Consider the following 15,961-nt stretch of genomic DNA (forward strand, 5'->3'; position numbering starts at 1 on the left):
AAATAGCTGGAAATCACAGCTGATCTGGGTGTAAACAGAATCTACATAAAGTTCACCTGGCTTTTCAGCTGAAAGCTCACAAGGTTTTTATCACTGGTCAAAGATTCCTTCCTGTCTTATGCAGAACTTTCTATTAACCATATAAGCTGTATTTTTCCACACTAGCATATGTTCACAGAAATATTAGAACTGCCATACCTAATCAGACCAGTGGTCCATCTAGGCTAGTATCCTTGGCTCCAGATGTCTCAGAGGAAGGTGCAAGAAAATTCGTAATATCATATCCCAGGGGAAGTAGCTTCCTAATCTTTGGCAGTTTTTGTCTAGCTATTGCCCTCAGCATGAGTGTTTATATTCCTTATACACTTTTATCCGATCTAAGTGTCATCTATCATGTATGTTCTATTGTTTGAACTATTCTCTACAGGTTTAGGCATAAAGGTCACAATAGGACAGAGGTCATAAGTCACAGTAGATCAAAAGCCATAGCGTGTCAAATGCTGTAATATAATTCATGCTCATGTATACAGCACATATATAAAGTGATAGCTCATGCTAAGGTATTGCCTCACATTGCTCTTACAGCTACAGCTCCCCTAAGAGCATTATAATATGCTATTGACTTTCTTGTGGATTCATCGTGCTGTGAATTATTTCTGGCCAGTGGAATGCATGGAGTTACCTTTTGGGTATTACTTAAGCAGGCGTCTTGTGATTTTGCCAGAGATCTTTTTTGCAGGAGTCAAGGTGTGTATTGTTTCCCTATTTTGTTTTTTTTTTAAAAAAAAAAAAAGAAAGAAAGGGAAAGAAACTGAAGATTTACACTTTGGCTTAAAGATATATTTGGTACATGAAAACAGCTCTTTTTTTTTCTCTCTCCCATAAAAGAACTGATCCCATGGTCTCAGCAAGGATATGTATATGAAGCCATATTCAATAAACCTTAGGTGCCACAATTTTTCTCTATTTCCTCTTAAACCGAAGAATAGACAACTGCCACATACCCTTTTGTCCTCAGCATTCAATCTTTTTAATTTCCTACATGAAGTTACTCACTTCACACACACACACACTTTTATTTTTTCTGTTCCTCTTGGAACAAAAAAGAGATAAAGAATAAAACAAAAAGCACTGTAAATGATCCTCTTCCTAAGGACCCTTTATTCCTTCTAACTGCTTGACTTTTCACCCTTTGGGTGCTTGGTGGAAAAGCCATTACTTGCTTGCTGGGGAAAAAGCATTTAATGAATCACAAAATCATTCAATTATTCTTAAAAACACTTCACATCACACATCTTTTTCCAAGTAAAGTGTGCATTTTTCACATTTAAATGGTCCATAACTGCCTCATACAATGTGTCCCTAGAGTTAGAGACATTTTAACAGAAGGGTTCCAGGAGCATACAGAGCATTTTGATATATATTAACATTAAAGGCCTTGCATTAAAGATGCAGAATTTCCTCTTCTCTCTTCACTGTCTTTCAACAATACTTGTGCACAATTGTCTTTCTGCTGTTGTGAAACGTCTAGATTTGTACTGAGCTGAGATCTGCATGCTTTGCTTGCTTTGGCGTGCTGCAGTACCACACGATAAAAATGAACTAACTATACAATAAAGCTATTATCTAATATGAGGCAGCAAAGCATTTAGAATGCTTTTTAAAAAAAATTACAATTTATTTAGGAAAGGAAGTAAGAGACTTCCTCAGAAAGCTACGTTATTTTCAATCGTTATTGAGCCTGATGCTGATCTCTCACCACTTTTTCTCTGCTTTTATAAGAGAAGTGCTTTCTGCAGACTGCAGTAGCTGCCATTTCCTACACAACTTTTTCTTTTTAGGTTTTTTTTTCCCCTCTGAGATTTTTTCTTAATGGACTTAGATTGTAAAATGTTCTTTTCTGTATTTTATGAAAACGTATGTGCTTTAGCCAGCAGAATCAGGTGGCCGACTTGGTTTGTAAAACCAGCTTGAAGGCTGCACTTTTGCTGGGGCAAATGGGAACGAGCCTGTTTATTTGAATGCCACTATATGAACTGTACCAGCTAAGGAGCTGGCCTTGAATTTGTAAACTTTCCTGCACTTTTATATCCCTGTAATTTAAACAAGTAATTTTTTCCATAGCAATGATTTAAAAAAAAAATAATAATAGGAAAGAGTGGTATTTATACAACGGCTTTAGGCTAACTTAGATATCTAGCTTAGGCACTGTTTTAAGAACTAAACCTAGGTGTTTGTACTTCTCTGCATAGCTGGCAGAGAGACAGAGGTGCCGAGGGGCTGTAGGCATGAGGGGGCAGCTGCAGTTCAAAACACCTAAATCAGATGCCTATAGTAGACAGTGTGAATAACCCTGTAGATGACTGGAATTATTGGACCGCGTTAGAGAGAGGAAAAAAGTGAGGCTGGCATATGGTGAGTGTCCTACATATGGTATGTTGTTTATATGTGTTTTTTCCGTTAGCATTTCTCTTTCCTTTGCTGCTCCACCTCCTCCTGCAGTCTCTCATAACGACAATGTGAATTCAGAAACTTTTGTGGTTGAAGGAAAGTTTTTGGACCTATGCTACTCTCAAGAGCACAAAAATCAGGCGAAATGAGTTAGCTTTCTCTCCTGTACTCTGCCTCACTTAAACAGTGCTCTGCGTGTTTGTGCATAGTTTTCTATTTCCTTCTATTTCTCTGGGGCCAATAAGGTGTGTGAACGGGTTAAAATCACTCTGCCATAAAATTTACCATATTTCACCCCTCAAGAGTGTTTTATGTTCACTCAAATATCAATACATTTTGCAATGATTAGAAAGGATAGGTGTCAATAGGATAGACACACACTCTTCATAGCGTATTAATTCTTTCAGTCCGGTCAAATCTTGGTCTTATCCAATGCAGCTTCAGGGGGAAGCTCTCTTGTGCTGCAAAAAGCAGGCTCCACCTGGTTCCGATTAACTTTGCACTGGTTGGATCTGCCCAGTGATGCCATAAGAAAATACGGAGCAGAGAAGCCTGCAATTGAAGCCATAGATTCATGGCCTATAAAACTAAAAGGCTATTATGGTCATCTACTCAATCTGCCCCCCTGTGTAAGGGGCACCAGAATTTTTCTGAATTACTCTTTTTTTTTTTTCCTTGTGATTTTAATGGAGAAAAGCATTCAATCTTGATTTAAACCTTCCCAGTGTGTTTCTCCGAATACATCTTACCACTGGCTTCTGTTATACCTTTGTCAGTGGACTGAAAACTCTAGTGTTATCAAATTTCTGCTTCTCACATAGTTATTTATAAGCTGTGATCAAGTAGCCTTTTAAATGTCTCTCTGATAACCTAAATAGATTGAGCTCCTTGAGTCTTTCATTACAAGGAATGTTTTCCAATCCTTTCATCATTCTCATTGGTTTTCTCTGAACCTTTTCCAATTTTTCAACACTCTCTCTTGAATTGTGGACACAGTATTTCCAGAACTGGTTGCATCCGTGCCAAGGACAGAGGTAACACAACCGTATTGTATATTTCTCTGGTGATGTGCCCATGGGTTGTATCAGATTCATGTCTACCCTCTTGTACTCCCAGCTCTTCCAGCTGATTATCTGCTTTATAGGCTTTTTCAGATTAACTTCAGTCTGTGGGCAGGGTCCCTACCTTGTAGCAGTGACATATAGTCTTTGTTATTAGAGCAGTGTCTTACGTTTATCTGGATCAAAACTTAAAAGTTTGTTTAACTGTAGCCAGTTTCCTGAGCAATCTGGGCTCCACAGTGACTTAGCTTGCTCTTTATTTACTAATCTTCCAATAATTTCAAATGCAAACTTTCTAAATATGTTTTCTTATCATTGATAAAAGAGTCACAGATTGAAAAGAAAATATCACAGGGTCATGCATTTGTGGGTCACTATTAAAATAAACACCACTGCTTATTTTTCCCCACTTACTACATGCTTGAGACTGAGATTTGACTCTATTTAATAGGTACAATATTGATTTTAATAGATTTTTTCTTCATCAAAATATTATGATTAACAACTAAAAGACTTTCCAATATTCCTTTGCTTATTTAATACTACTAAAATTACCTTTATACTACCAAATATATACTCTTATTAAATGATATCTAGTAAGCTTTGCCAAGACAATTTTCCATAAAATTCTGTTCTCATTGCTTTGATTAAAATTAACTAATATTCCTAGAAGTCATTCCTTATTTTGCTTGAGATCAATGTGAGGTTGAAATGCCTACAGACGTTTAGGCCATCATATTTATTCTTTTTTAACTAATCACAAAAATTTCTGCACAGTTCTCTTGAACCTCCCTAGCTCTCCAAGACATACTAAAAATCCTCACTAACCATGCAGACAGATTCTCTGCCAAATATATTAAAATACCACCATGCAAATTATTCAGGTCTACTGATTTTAAAAATGTCTACTTTTATTAGCTGCTATTTAACGTTCTCCTGTGCTACTACTGAAATAGAGCTTCATCATAATCATCTGATACAAATACATCACTTGGCTTTTTCCCAAAATATAGAAGAAAAGTATTTGAGAATGCCTTTTAAAAAAAATGCTATTACAAAAAGTCCTAGTAATTTCCATTTAATAATGGAACAAGGCAATTGTTAGGATTTTTCGTTCCTAATATAATTTCAAAATGTCTTCATATTGTCCTTATCTCTGTTTCTCTTTGTGAGCTTTGGCTTTTTTTAAAAATGCTCTATAATTCCGAGCTTCTAATTTATATTAGTTGTTACATTTTACCCTGCTCCTCCCTTTTGTTTTTGGTTTTTTGTTTTGTTTTGTTTTGTTTTTTTTAGTAGCTGCCTTCACATACAAAGTCATTTATTGTTTTCAACAAAAGTATAGGAGATTTATCCTTGATTGTGACTTCTCTGAGGTCAATTAGAACCCTTAGAACTCTGTGTTTAGAAGACTGAAGTTGTCAGTCAATTTTTTCCTGTAATATTTTCTCCAAATAATTGGTTCACACTGTTAACTTTGTAAAAGCTGACTGTCTTATATCAACAAATATAAATATTGGATTTTGACTCATTTGATCATAAGAAATATGATCAAGTTGTAGCTATGTACACATAAGCAATTAAGTTTTAATTCTCTTATTCCTCTGTCGCATTGATGTCTAGTAATTTCCAACATGTTAGATGCAGTTAGGGAAATTATCATTATTTTGTTTAATGCATCTGACGTTTTGTTATGGACACTGAAGTTTCTAGCTCATGTTAATATTATTCCATATCCCATAAGCATTTTTTTCAATTTTAAAATATTTCATGACCTGTATGGAACAAATACAGACTTTAAAAACTATTATTTAAACATGACAGCAATGAGAATCTTTCAAATGAAACATAAAAAGTGAGATATAAGATGTCAGTCTGATACAACTGCACCTTGAGTTAGTGCTTCATAATAGAGTGTGGTTTTAAAAATATTGACACAGTTACTGAGAGGTGTGAAAGATTTAAAGTACAGAAGCCGTTTGGGTGGGTTTTTTTGGTAGGAGTAAAGTGTAAATGTGGATTCACAGTGTTATCTCGCAACCCCTTGTTTATTTACAGTATCATATGCAGATTTCTCACTTCAATGCTTTAAGCAGAAATATATAACATACCAAAAATGCAGCTACAATTATAACAATTTATACAATTCTGGAAATCGGGTCTGAAATTCCAGCCTCTTTGAAGTCAGTAGCACTCAAACCATTCTTAATGACAGACCTGAACTGAATGTCTATGGTATATGTTTCTAATTTTTGGTATAGTTGCCTTATAATGACGCGGTTTCATTTATTTTACTCTATATCTTGCCTATTTAGATGAAAAACTCTCCTGTTCAATGCACAGCACCTGATGCAAAAGGGAATAGATCTCCACAGAGATCCTATTAAAATATTAGTGATAATTCAACTGATCACCTTCTAATATTAATTGCTAAGGGAATAAGTATTTTGTTAGGAAGAACACAAGTATTACCTATTTTCAGCGATTTTATGCCAGTACTTTGTGAATGTATAATACTGACATGTATATGACAGTTCAGAAAGGAAACACCAAACATATTTGGAGAATATAAACAGTATTAAATGGATTAATGATAGATTTGGCTTCAATACAATAAATCCAGAGAGACTCTGCAAGCACAGGAACTAAATAAAATTTCTACACAGATGTATTTCCTACTATTTAATGCACATAAAACACATGAATTGAATTTGTTATTGGTAGTCTGTACCATGAGGAGAGTCAGGAAAAATCCCATGTCACCGTGCATGACCGTAATGCTAAATATGAGAAAATAGCGTACTATGCCAATCGGACAAGTATTCACAGCAAAATGGTTGTTAGGGGATGTTCACATGAGCAGGAACACTTCTTTGGTTTGGGAGAAGCCAAGGCTGATGGGGCCCGGTGACTAATACACACTACCACCAGTACAGAATAATCCTTGAGGTTATGTATCTGGGAAAAAACTTTCTCTGCTCATGCTCTTTCTGATCAGACTTGTCTTCTCCTGGCAGATTTTGCTAGCAATCAGATTCACTGGAACCATAAAAAAGAAAATGATTGCTGAGGTTGTGCTGAACAAGCGGAGTGTTATCTTTCTTCTTGCTCTGTTTGCTCACGTGCACAATGAAAGGAAGCTAGCAGAGGTCCTGGTCCAGGAAAGGAATCAGGGGCTTTATCATCAGACAATAAGTTGAGCAAATTGCAGACCACAAACTACTTCTCTTCAGAGTACTGCTGAAGGACTCGTGGCTGAACTTGGGGCCTTAGAGGTACTAGGAGGAAGTACACGGAGGTTGTGAAGATAGTAAGCAGAAAATGAGGGATGCTTGTGCAAGGTCTGCTGTTGAGCAGTGGGCAAAGGACACAGGAAAAAATTCTAAAATTCTAGAACCCAGAGGTCCTGGTCATTTTAATTGGTTTCAAAAGGTGCAATAACCCGTCATACATTTTACCCCAAAGCCTTTGGTCATACATGTAATAATCTTCCAAAGGAGAGCACATTTGATGACAGATTATGATAATATACCTGTATTATCAAATATGTATAATGAAGCTGGTAACTAAGAGGAGGACTATTTGTTTAATAGTGGATCCATTCAATATAAATAAATGAAAGAGGATTTTGAAAGCAAGGAGTTAAAAAACCAAAAAGACTTCTACAACCAGTGAAATAAAAACTTTCTGGCCTTAGTCATCTTCATTATCATGCAAGCCTTCCTCAGATTCTTATCCAAGGGTTACAGGGGAGGGGTTTTAATAATGTATCCTGTAAAATTAAAGATCCTAAAGCAGGACATTGATAATAGTGACTGAACCCCTTTGAGCTTTTGAGCTGGTCTTTGGAAACTTGGAAGGAGTCCAGATTTTTGCTAAGTCTTTGTTTTCAATCCAAAATAATCTGGAACTAATACCTGTAACAGGAATGATATTAATGTATACCTGTAATAAGGACACAAACTGTTGGAAATATGTCAGCTTATTCTCTTCAATAGTGATATGAACCCTACCTTAATGTGATCATCTCACACAAATTCTTTCAAATGCCAAATGGTCTGAGTGTCATTTAAAGGATTTCTTTTTTTTTTTTTTTTTCCCCATTATAAATTGACACACACAGAGAAAGAGAACTGAAGAAGACTGAGCAGAAAACTAAACCACCAAAAATCTTTATGGGTAAACTCTTCTCCTGATAATTCCTTGATCTATAAATAAGATATTTAGAGAAAATTGTTGGAAATTCTTACAGAATCAGTACTTCTGAGAATGCTGCAAAGCTGACTGGTTAACTGGTTACGTAAGGAACCAGGGATTCAGGAGCACTGCTCAGTTTTCTGAAGTGAGAGGCTTTCTTCTTTTCTCTACCCCTAGCTTGAGGATCAAATTTTCCATACAAATTGGCATGGTGTGGTAGATTTTCCCTCTGCTATTCCATATCCCTGATATTCTCTGCGTGGGGAACTGCCACTAATGCCAAAGGGATGCTTGGCTTGTGCTCTTCTGATAGCTACTTCAGAAATGCTGTTAGATTAAATAGCAAGGGACAGCAGCGTTTTAGTCGTGATCCATCAGGCGGATCTGAGGGGAGCCGTTTGCCCTGAGAGAGGATAGACTTTCGAGACATATGGTGCTATAATGGGGGGGTGGGGATTTTTCAATTCCAATCCACCCATTCCGGATGAGAGAGACTGAGCTAATACCCTCGTGTATGGTGCACTGCATCTAGCTACGGAAGTAGCGTTAGGGTGGAATTTATGGACTCTCTAAATTGTTTGCCAGGAAATGTTTACTAGCTATGCACAATAAACGACTGTGAAAGCGTATTCCTGTCTTTAATATGATATGGTTATTTCCTTATATTTGGGTCATACTATTATGATACCAATAAAGGAAACTAAAAAAAAAAAAAGAAAAGAAAACAAACAAGCAATGTATGTTCATATTCATGGGACTTCATTTGGGAAAGTCTGATTGACTACAAATCGTACAGGGTAAACTTACTGCATGCACCCCTGGATATACACCACGCCTGCTATATTAGAAATTAAATATGTGACTTATTTTTAGAGCAAAATATTCTCATCATCAAGTCAAGGTAAGTTTTAAAAAAAGCCTTGTTACCACAGCTGCTGCTTACCAAATTACTGTACACGTATAAGGGAAGACTACCTACCTACTTTCCAAAATGGGTACACAGCTTCACAATTCAGAAATTAAACAGGCAGTTTTGGATTGCAGCCTGAAATCTTGGGATTTTGTTCTGGGATGTGACCTTTTCTTCCATACAGCTCACTGTTGTACCAGGGACTACTGTACAGTTTTATAGGGTGTGTTAGATTAGATACATTCCCAAACATTTCACCCTGCTAGGCAGTGGTCAGAACTTTGTCTGGTAATCGGTGCAAAGAGTTTTTTTCTGCTCCTTCATTTGCTTTAATGCGAGGCTTTCTATTTTTGTATAATGCATCTAAGAATTCTTCCTATTATTAAAAGAAAGCAAGACACTGACCTAATTTGTTTTAATCATACATTAAGTGTTTGAGCCTGGAGGTATGCTCGTATTTTTGCATGGTTGAACACTCTTTCAATATATGCATATGTGTATTCCCACATCCAGCATACTGTTCATGATAGGATTTTCGAAGTTCAGTATCTTTGTAGTAATGCAGTTTCTCAGTTTCTACTTTTTTTTTCTGCAAAAATTAATAACTGCAGTAGACAGGCACACTTTCTCCCTTGCTTACTATGAATATAACAGAGGAGATTAACTGATAAAAATGAAAGAAAATTTAAAATCAGATGTCTCAACTTCTACAGCAGATCATTCAATGGTTTTAGTGCAATAAAAATTTGAAAATGTGTTAGTAAAATATTTTATTCACTAGGTCTCTTTCATACACATTTGTTTCAAAATGCAATTTTCAGTGGGGATTTTTTTTTATAACCACAAGGAACAGTATTTATGTTTAGCTGCACTTTTTAAAATTGCTATTACAGTTTAACAATGAAGTTGATCCTGAAAGGTCAATGGGGAACAGACTCAGCACTTCTTAAGGTCAAGTTTGAAGACAGTTCATGTTGTAAAACGTTTAAAGGATGAATCGTTTCTCTAAAATGTTTTCAGAGTCTCTACCAAGGTGATCACAGTAGTAACAGTATATGAAGAATACATGATCTGTAATACTAGAGGTAAAAAACAGTAATAAGACAGAGGCACTACAAATACCTTGGTGACGGCAAACTTTGTTTCTACAACTGGGAATTTGTATGTTTGGATGCACTATGAATGCATGATTCATACCATGGGATATAGTTTTCATTCAAACTTGATCGTTTCAAATTAAGGAGCTTTAGATAAGATTTTTAAAAATATTGTAACTATCTATCTCAGCTTAATCCTACTGCCTGCAACTAATGAGATGAAAAATCCAAAATGCTTTCAAGGCAGTTTACCTGGACAACGTCTGTTTTATTAGTTTTAATCAGAGTTGTGTTGGGTATCACAAAGGAAAAGGCATGGCTTTCAGTGTAACATAGTCAAGAAGCTGACATGTCTCGTGCCTTTCTCTTCCAGTAGAGACATGCTATGCCTCCAGATGCTGCAGTCTGGATTTAGGGACATATACTGCTCTTGCACAAATAAGAGTTGCATATGTTATGAGTTAATTCAATTTTGTTGTGTTCTCTTGCACATGGCGTTTTGAAACAGTTAAATGGAAAATATTTTTAGTTTACCATCTTGTATTGAAATATACTTGGATTATTAAATAAAATCTAAATTCCTAAGTGATACATTCTACAGCTCCAATGCACAAATGCATAAAGTTCTTGGACAAAATGCCTATGAGGGAATTGCACAAATCCAGACAGTGTCCCCATGTGCTGTATTTTGCATTTGTGTCTCAGTCAGCTGTAAAGTATGCCAAATAATATACCTCTTCTTTGCTATATGGCTGAGCTTCACTGAGCCCACGGTACTAAACCCATTTCATTTGGAAAACAAGGGGTAGGAACAAATAGGCTTCACACTTTATTGTGGGCATCTGATTTAAATGAAACATATGAGGTAGGCACCAATGAAGAGAGAAAGGTGGCTCCTGAGGGTGATTCACTGCACCAAAGTCCAATGCGTATACTTAGATGTTGTAAAAGTACCTCAAAGACAGTCCCTCCTTACTGGAACACTTTATTGAACCCACCCTGAGATCTATCTGCATTGTATCAAAAGACATGCAAGTGTGATGCCTAATAAAGCATAACAAACACAAATATCTCGGAAAGGTTCATTTCAAGAAGTAGTGCAATATATCCACAGCTCAGCAATAAAGCTACATTCTATTTTAGGGAAATAAAACAAAAAAAAGAGTTTATGCAAATCTGGTTTTAGAAGGTGTCAGTCTCCTTAAGGCATGCCACTTGGACCTTTCTTCAAAATAGTTAAGCACTTGCCAATTTTATTTTTTTTTTAACATCAGTAGTGTCATTGATGCCAATAAACTTAAAATAGTTTCCCTAATTAGAATCTTAGAGACAGACAGGATTTTGTCTTTTGGTGATATCTCTCCAAACTTAGCTCTTGGCATGTATTTTTTAGGGACAACCTGGGGTTGTTTGTTTGTTTGTTTGTTTTCTTTTCTCATTCTTTCACAAGCCATAATATCTGCATCTGAAAAAAACCCCAACTTAATCTAAAAATGATACTTTCAAACAATTGTTACTTTGTATTCAGTTTCTCCTATGCAGTATCTGTTAGTGTTATCTGATATTAGGCTTTGAGGGGCATGATGCAGCTATGCATAAAAAAAGTGCATGTAATTTTTAGCTCTTTGTTTCTTACAGCTATTATTAATTAAGGTTCCAATCCTGCAAATGCTTCTAGTCAAGCAGATTGCCATGAACGCAAACAGGACTCTGTAAAAACACAAGAGTACTCCCATGTGAAACTGGTGAGATGAATAGAGCCTGAGCTCTTCAGGGCAGTGAATATCTTTCTGTTCTGACTACTAGCTAGTTAGGGGTTTCTGCTCCAAGTCTAGAGCTCATCACACTATAAATCATAAGCAAACACACCTGCAAAGTAAGTGACATAATCCCAGCAGCTATTAAAACCCAGATATTTTGTAATTATTTATTCTTGGTGCCTATATATATGCATGTGTCTTTTTCTCCCTCCAGAGCAGAGAAAATCAGAAAGTACTAGGAATACACATTGTGAATAGTATTTTACTTATTAATGTGCAAAAGAGGTGATGAAGATTAGTAACTTATCACTGTCCTAATGTACCCTGATGGAGGCAGAATTATGAAATATGCCCCCTGCTGCTAGTCCTGCAAGGGCTTGGAAATATCAGCTAGAGGACAATAAGTATTTCAGGTAAGGGTAGGGTTTTTTTCTCTTATTTCGATCTTTGGTAAGCGTACTGCATATTTACCCAGTAAAGGGGTATAAGTCATAGTGTAAAATATTTATTGCACAAAGACTCGAATCATCTGTATTTTTTATTCTGGGAGACTAAAGCTTGAAGCATAATCAGCAAAATGATAACTGTGCAGCACAGTAAGAAAAAAATCATTGTTAAAAATACAGAGTGCTGAAAGTACACTTTGCCTTTCTTCATGGCACAACCGTGTCTGTATTTTCAATGGAGACTCTGGTAAAATGTCTTTCGAATACACAGACAGATCAAAATCCACCATGCAAATAGTATCAAATAATAATATGAATAATATGTAAAAATACAAATAATAATAAAAAAGCTTTTTCCCCCTCTGTGATTAGTAATTTTAATAGGAGAATGGTCTGAGTGTCGTGTCTAACTGTTAAGATCTGGAGAAAATGAAATGGAAAACATATTTTTCAGGCATCATTGACTTGCCTGCACATGCACTTTGAATACATTTCTAAATACAAATGAAAAATACGTATTATTAAAGTATATAAACCCTACAAGGCTCGTCATAACGGGTTTTTTTAGTTCAGTATTCTTAAGTGGAGATAATACTAGAAAGAATGAAACAATTGTTAAATTGCAATATAATATGCAGATTGGGAAACAAATAGTATTGTGCAAGATGGTTCAGTTTGCAAATAAATTGTTTAAAACAAACACACACCAAAGTTTTGAAGAGACCTTGTTCTTGGACTTTTGAGTATCTAACATGGAATGCAATCTTCCCATAGCTTAAACTCTAAAAGCATTCTTGAAACACCATAGTTCAGGTGTGAAGCCTCAAGTACATTAACCATTTTAATATTTCATCAATTTATTTAAATCAAATAGGAAGCATAAGATATTTTACTGGTTAGAGTGGGCTGGCAATTCAAGTAACTTTTAATGATGTAATGCAAACTTGTAAATCATTTTCAGTGAGGGCCTCATAGTTCAGCACAACTTTTATGTAATATACTAAATTTCTGGCATAGCTTTAAAATTTGTAATACTTGGAGATCAAGAAAATTAGAACAGAATCCATATGTATACAGAAGAAGTAGCTGAAAATATGGATTCAGGCTTAAAGTTTTTATAGATACGTTGTAGTCTTTAAAGCAAAAATCATGTCTGATAAGTGTTAAACCATGGCACATGTAAACGTTAAAAAGAGTGAAATGGAAGTAAGCCACAGTAATGCAATGTTAAAGTTATGTGGTACGCATTGTGGTAGTGCAATTTCTTAGAAAAAATGTTTCCATGGCAAAGTGCAGTGAAGATACTGGTACACCGTAGGTTTATGAGTGGTAAATGTGATTATCAGCCTCCTTAACTAGTCAGGGATTCAGTATTTTTTACAAGTCAGTCAACAAATTACTCATTTTCTGTGCAAGGATTTTCAGTTAAGGCATTCAAGCATCTCTGAAATGATGCATAATCCCCAGGCTTTATTATTGCTTATATCTGAGGGTTTCTATTGCAGCACAGGTATCAAGAGAAACGAATTATATTGCTTCTATGGGAGTTAAACAGGCAAAATTTAGGGAAAAAAAGAAAAGGCTGAAAATAAACATACATCTGTTGTGAATCTGGATTGACTCTAAGGTTAAATAATGATGCCTGCCTTCACCAAATTGCCATGGAAAAATACGAACTGATCATAATTACAGTAGAATAAAACCTCGTCCTCTTGCTTTGGTAGGCTCTTGAGTACAATAAAATCTTTGGCTAAAATAAACTGAATTCTTATCTGTAAGCTTTCGCTTTGACAGTAAGAAGAAGGTTCTTAAATGGCGTAAAATTGCCATCTCTTTGCTGACCTACACAAAGTTATGACAGTTTATACCACTGGAATGGTGGTCCCCAAGTATGACTAGCTGTCTGTTTTTACTGTTATACACATTTCAAATACACAAACCACACACTAGAAAGAACTTTTCAAGAATCCTACTTACATTCTGATAAATATTCAGGAAGGTGGTTCTTTTAGCATCCAACATAAAAAAAAATGAGCAAGACTACAAAAGTCCTGAAGAGGAGGAATTGTACACCGGTTCATTCAGGTCAATTTTATATGAACTCTTTCCCCATAAATCATAAGTTAAAAAAAAATAAAACCCAACCACCACCACAACCAAAAAACAAAGCGAATGGCAATATTAGACCATACACGAAAATATAAATGATGTTCCAAACTGTGTTGGCTCCAGATGTTTTTATGAGTTAAATGGTTTACTGTTTTCATATATTTAAAACATTCGATTTTTTCACTTGATGTTATAAGCTTTGGGCAAACTTGCTGGCATTGATTTAAGTTATGCTTTTGTACCACATGTAGGTCAAAAGCACATTCTGAAAAGATACAATACAAACAAAAATTCAATCAGTAATATTGAGAGGTAGTAACTGCTTACAGTTTCTTTGCTAATTATTTCAGAGAAGCTTTGCACTGAAGCTTTCTTTAACTGAAAGGTTATAAATTTTTACTAAGGATGGTATCATATAGCCACAGTTATTTGATAACTCTGCACAGAAACTTTTTGAATCAATTCAGTAGGCGTTTGAAGTTATTTATTTGCCTTAACATTAGTTGCCTGTATTTGCATTCTCCTTATATAGTTTAAAATGAAAGCATAAAGCTCTATAGAGATTTGTATTTTCAATTATTACGTGATTGAAACCTTTTATTAAAGAAGTAATAAGAACACTTGATGTAGGACTTGTGAACTTATTAGGGGGCTCAGGAGCCGAAGGAAGCACAGACCCGAATATTGAAGTTTGATAATGAAGCTAATGGCAAACACTTAGCTGTGCCGTTATAACTTGGCTATTGCGTTCTTCTTCGGTTTAGGTTTGGGTTTTTTTCTTCCTTCCTTTTTTTTTCTTCTTCACCTTTTGGAGCCTCTCCTACCTCTCCCTAAAAAGTGCTATTTGGCTCCGTCTCTTATTTCTCTTGGAAACCTAATCTTTCTCCCTCCCCCTCGCACCCTCTCACTTTCTTCATTGTGCTTCGCTTATTTCACTTTTTTTATCCTGTGCGCGAAATCCTGTGCGGCCATCCCCTAGAATTAAAAAAAAAAAAAAAGGCACTTTTGCACCGGCTCGGCTTGGGACTTCCCCGGCCCCTTCGCAGCTGCGGCGCTGTCCGGGCTGCGGCGGCGGCCCTTGCAGGAGGGGTCCTGGCACGCCTGCCCCCGGCCCCGGCCCCCCCGACGGCGCCTGGCCCCGGGGCCGGGCCGGGCGGGCTGACAGCAGCAGGTTGGACGGCCGCGGCGGGGAGCGGTGCGGGCCGCCGGGGGGGGCCACCCTGCCGCTCGCCGCGCTCCCACCTGGGGCCGCCCGCGCCCGGCCCCGCCGCCCGCCCCCGCCGGCCCTCGGGCCGCCGCCGGCGGGGAGACGGGCCGGGGCCGGCGGGGCCGCCGCGGCCGGTAAGCGCCCCGCAGCCGCTGCTTCGTGGCACTGCCCGTGCCTGGGGGACACCAGCACCACCCCTGCGCTCGCAGCCCGGCGAGTGAGCTAACCCAAGAGGGGTTCAGCCATTGAGTTTTCTTTGTACTCCTCTCTTCCAATATTAGAGCACATATTGAAACGATAAACACAATGAAAAGCACAAAATATTTCATCAGTGTTGTAACTGTATATTTCCTTTATTCCGAAGAAATATCAAGTTTTGAACAGTGCACAGAGGCAGCAACTTCTGCTTTGGACGCCACTCTCTTTTAAAGACCGCATTGTTACAGTTAAATCTAAAGACAATTTTTAAAAAGCATTAGATGTCAGAAAAGGGGGGAAAATCTTACCGTCGAAAGACTGCTGCAGGTTCCAGCTCAGTCTGAAACTGCAGGGAAAAGTGGAGCAGCTGCTGAACAAAAGTTTTAGATTTTTTTTTTTTCAGAAAGTCTGCAAAACTAATTTCCCACAAAATAGGACTCAATTTCCGTTTAAGAAACTAGCTCTTGCAAATCTCATACAATTGCTGATTTTTTTCCAATAGCAATTGAAATTCATTTTATCTTT

This window comes from Falco peregrinus, chromosome 5 (assembly GCF_023634155.1).
Source record: "Falco peregrinus isolate bFalPer1 chromosome 5, bFalPer1.pri, whole genome shotgun sequence".
Taxonomy (NCBI): Eukaryota; Metazoa; Chordata; class Aves; order Falconiformes; family Falconidae; genus Falco; species Falco peregrinus.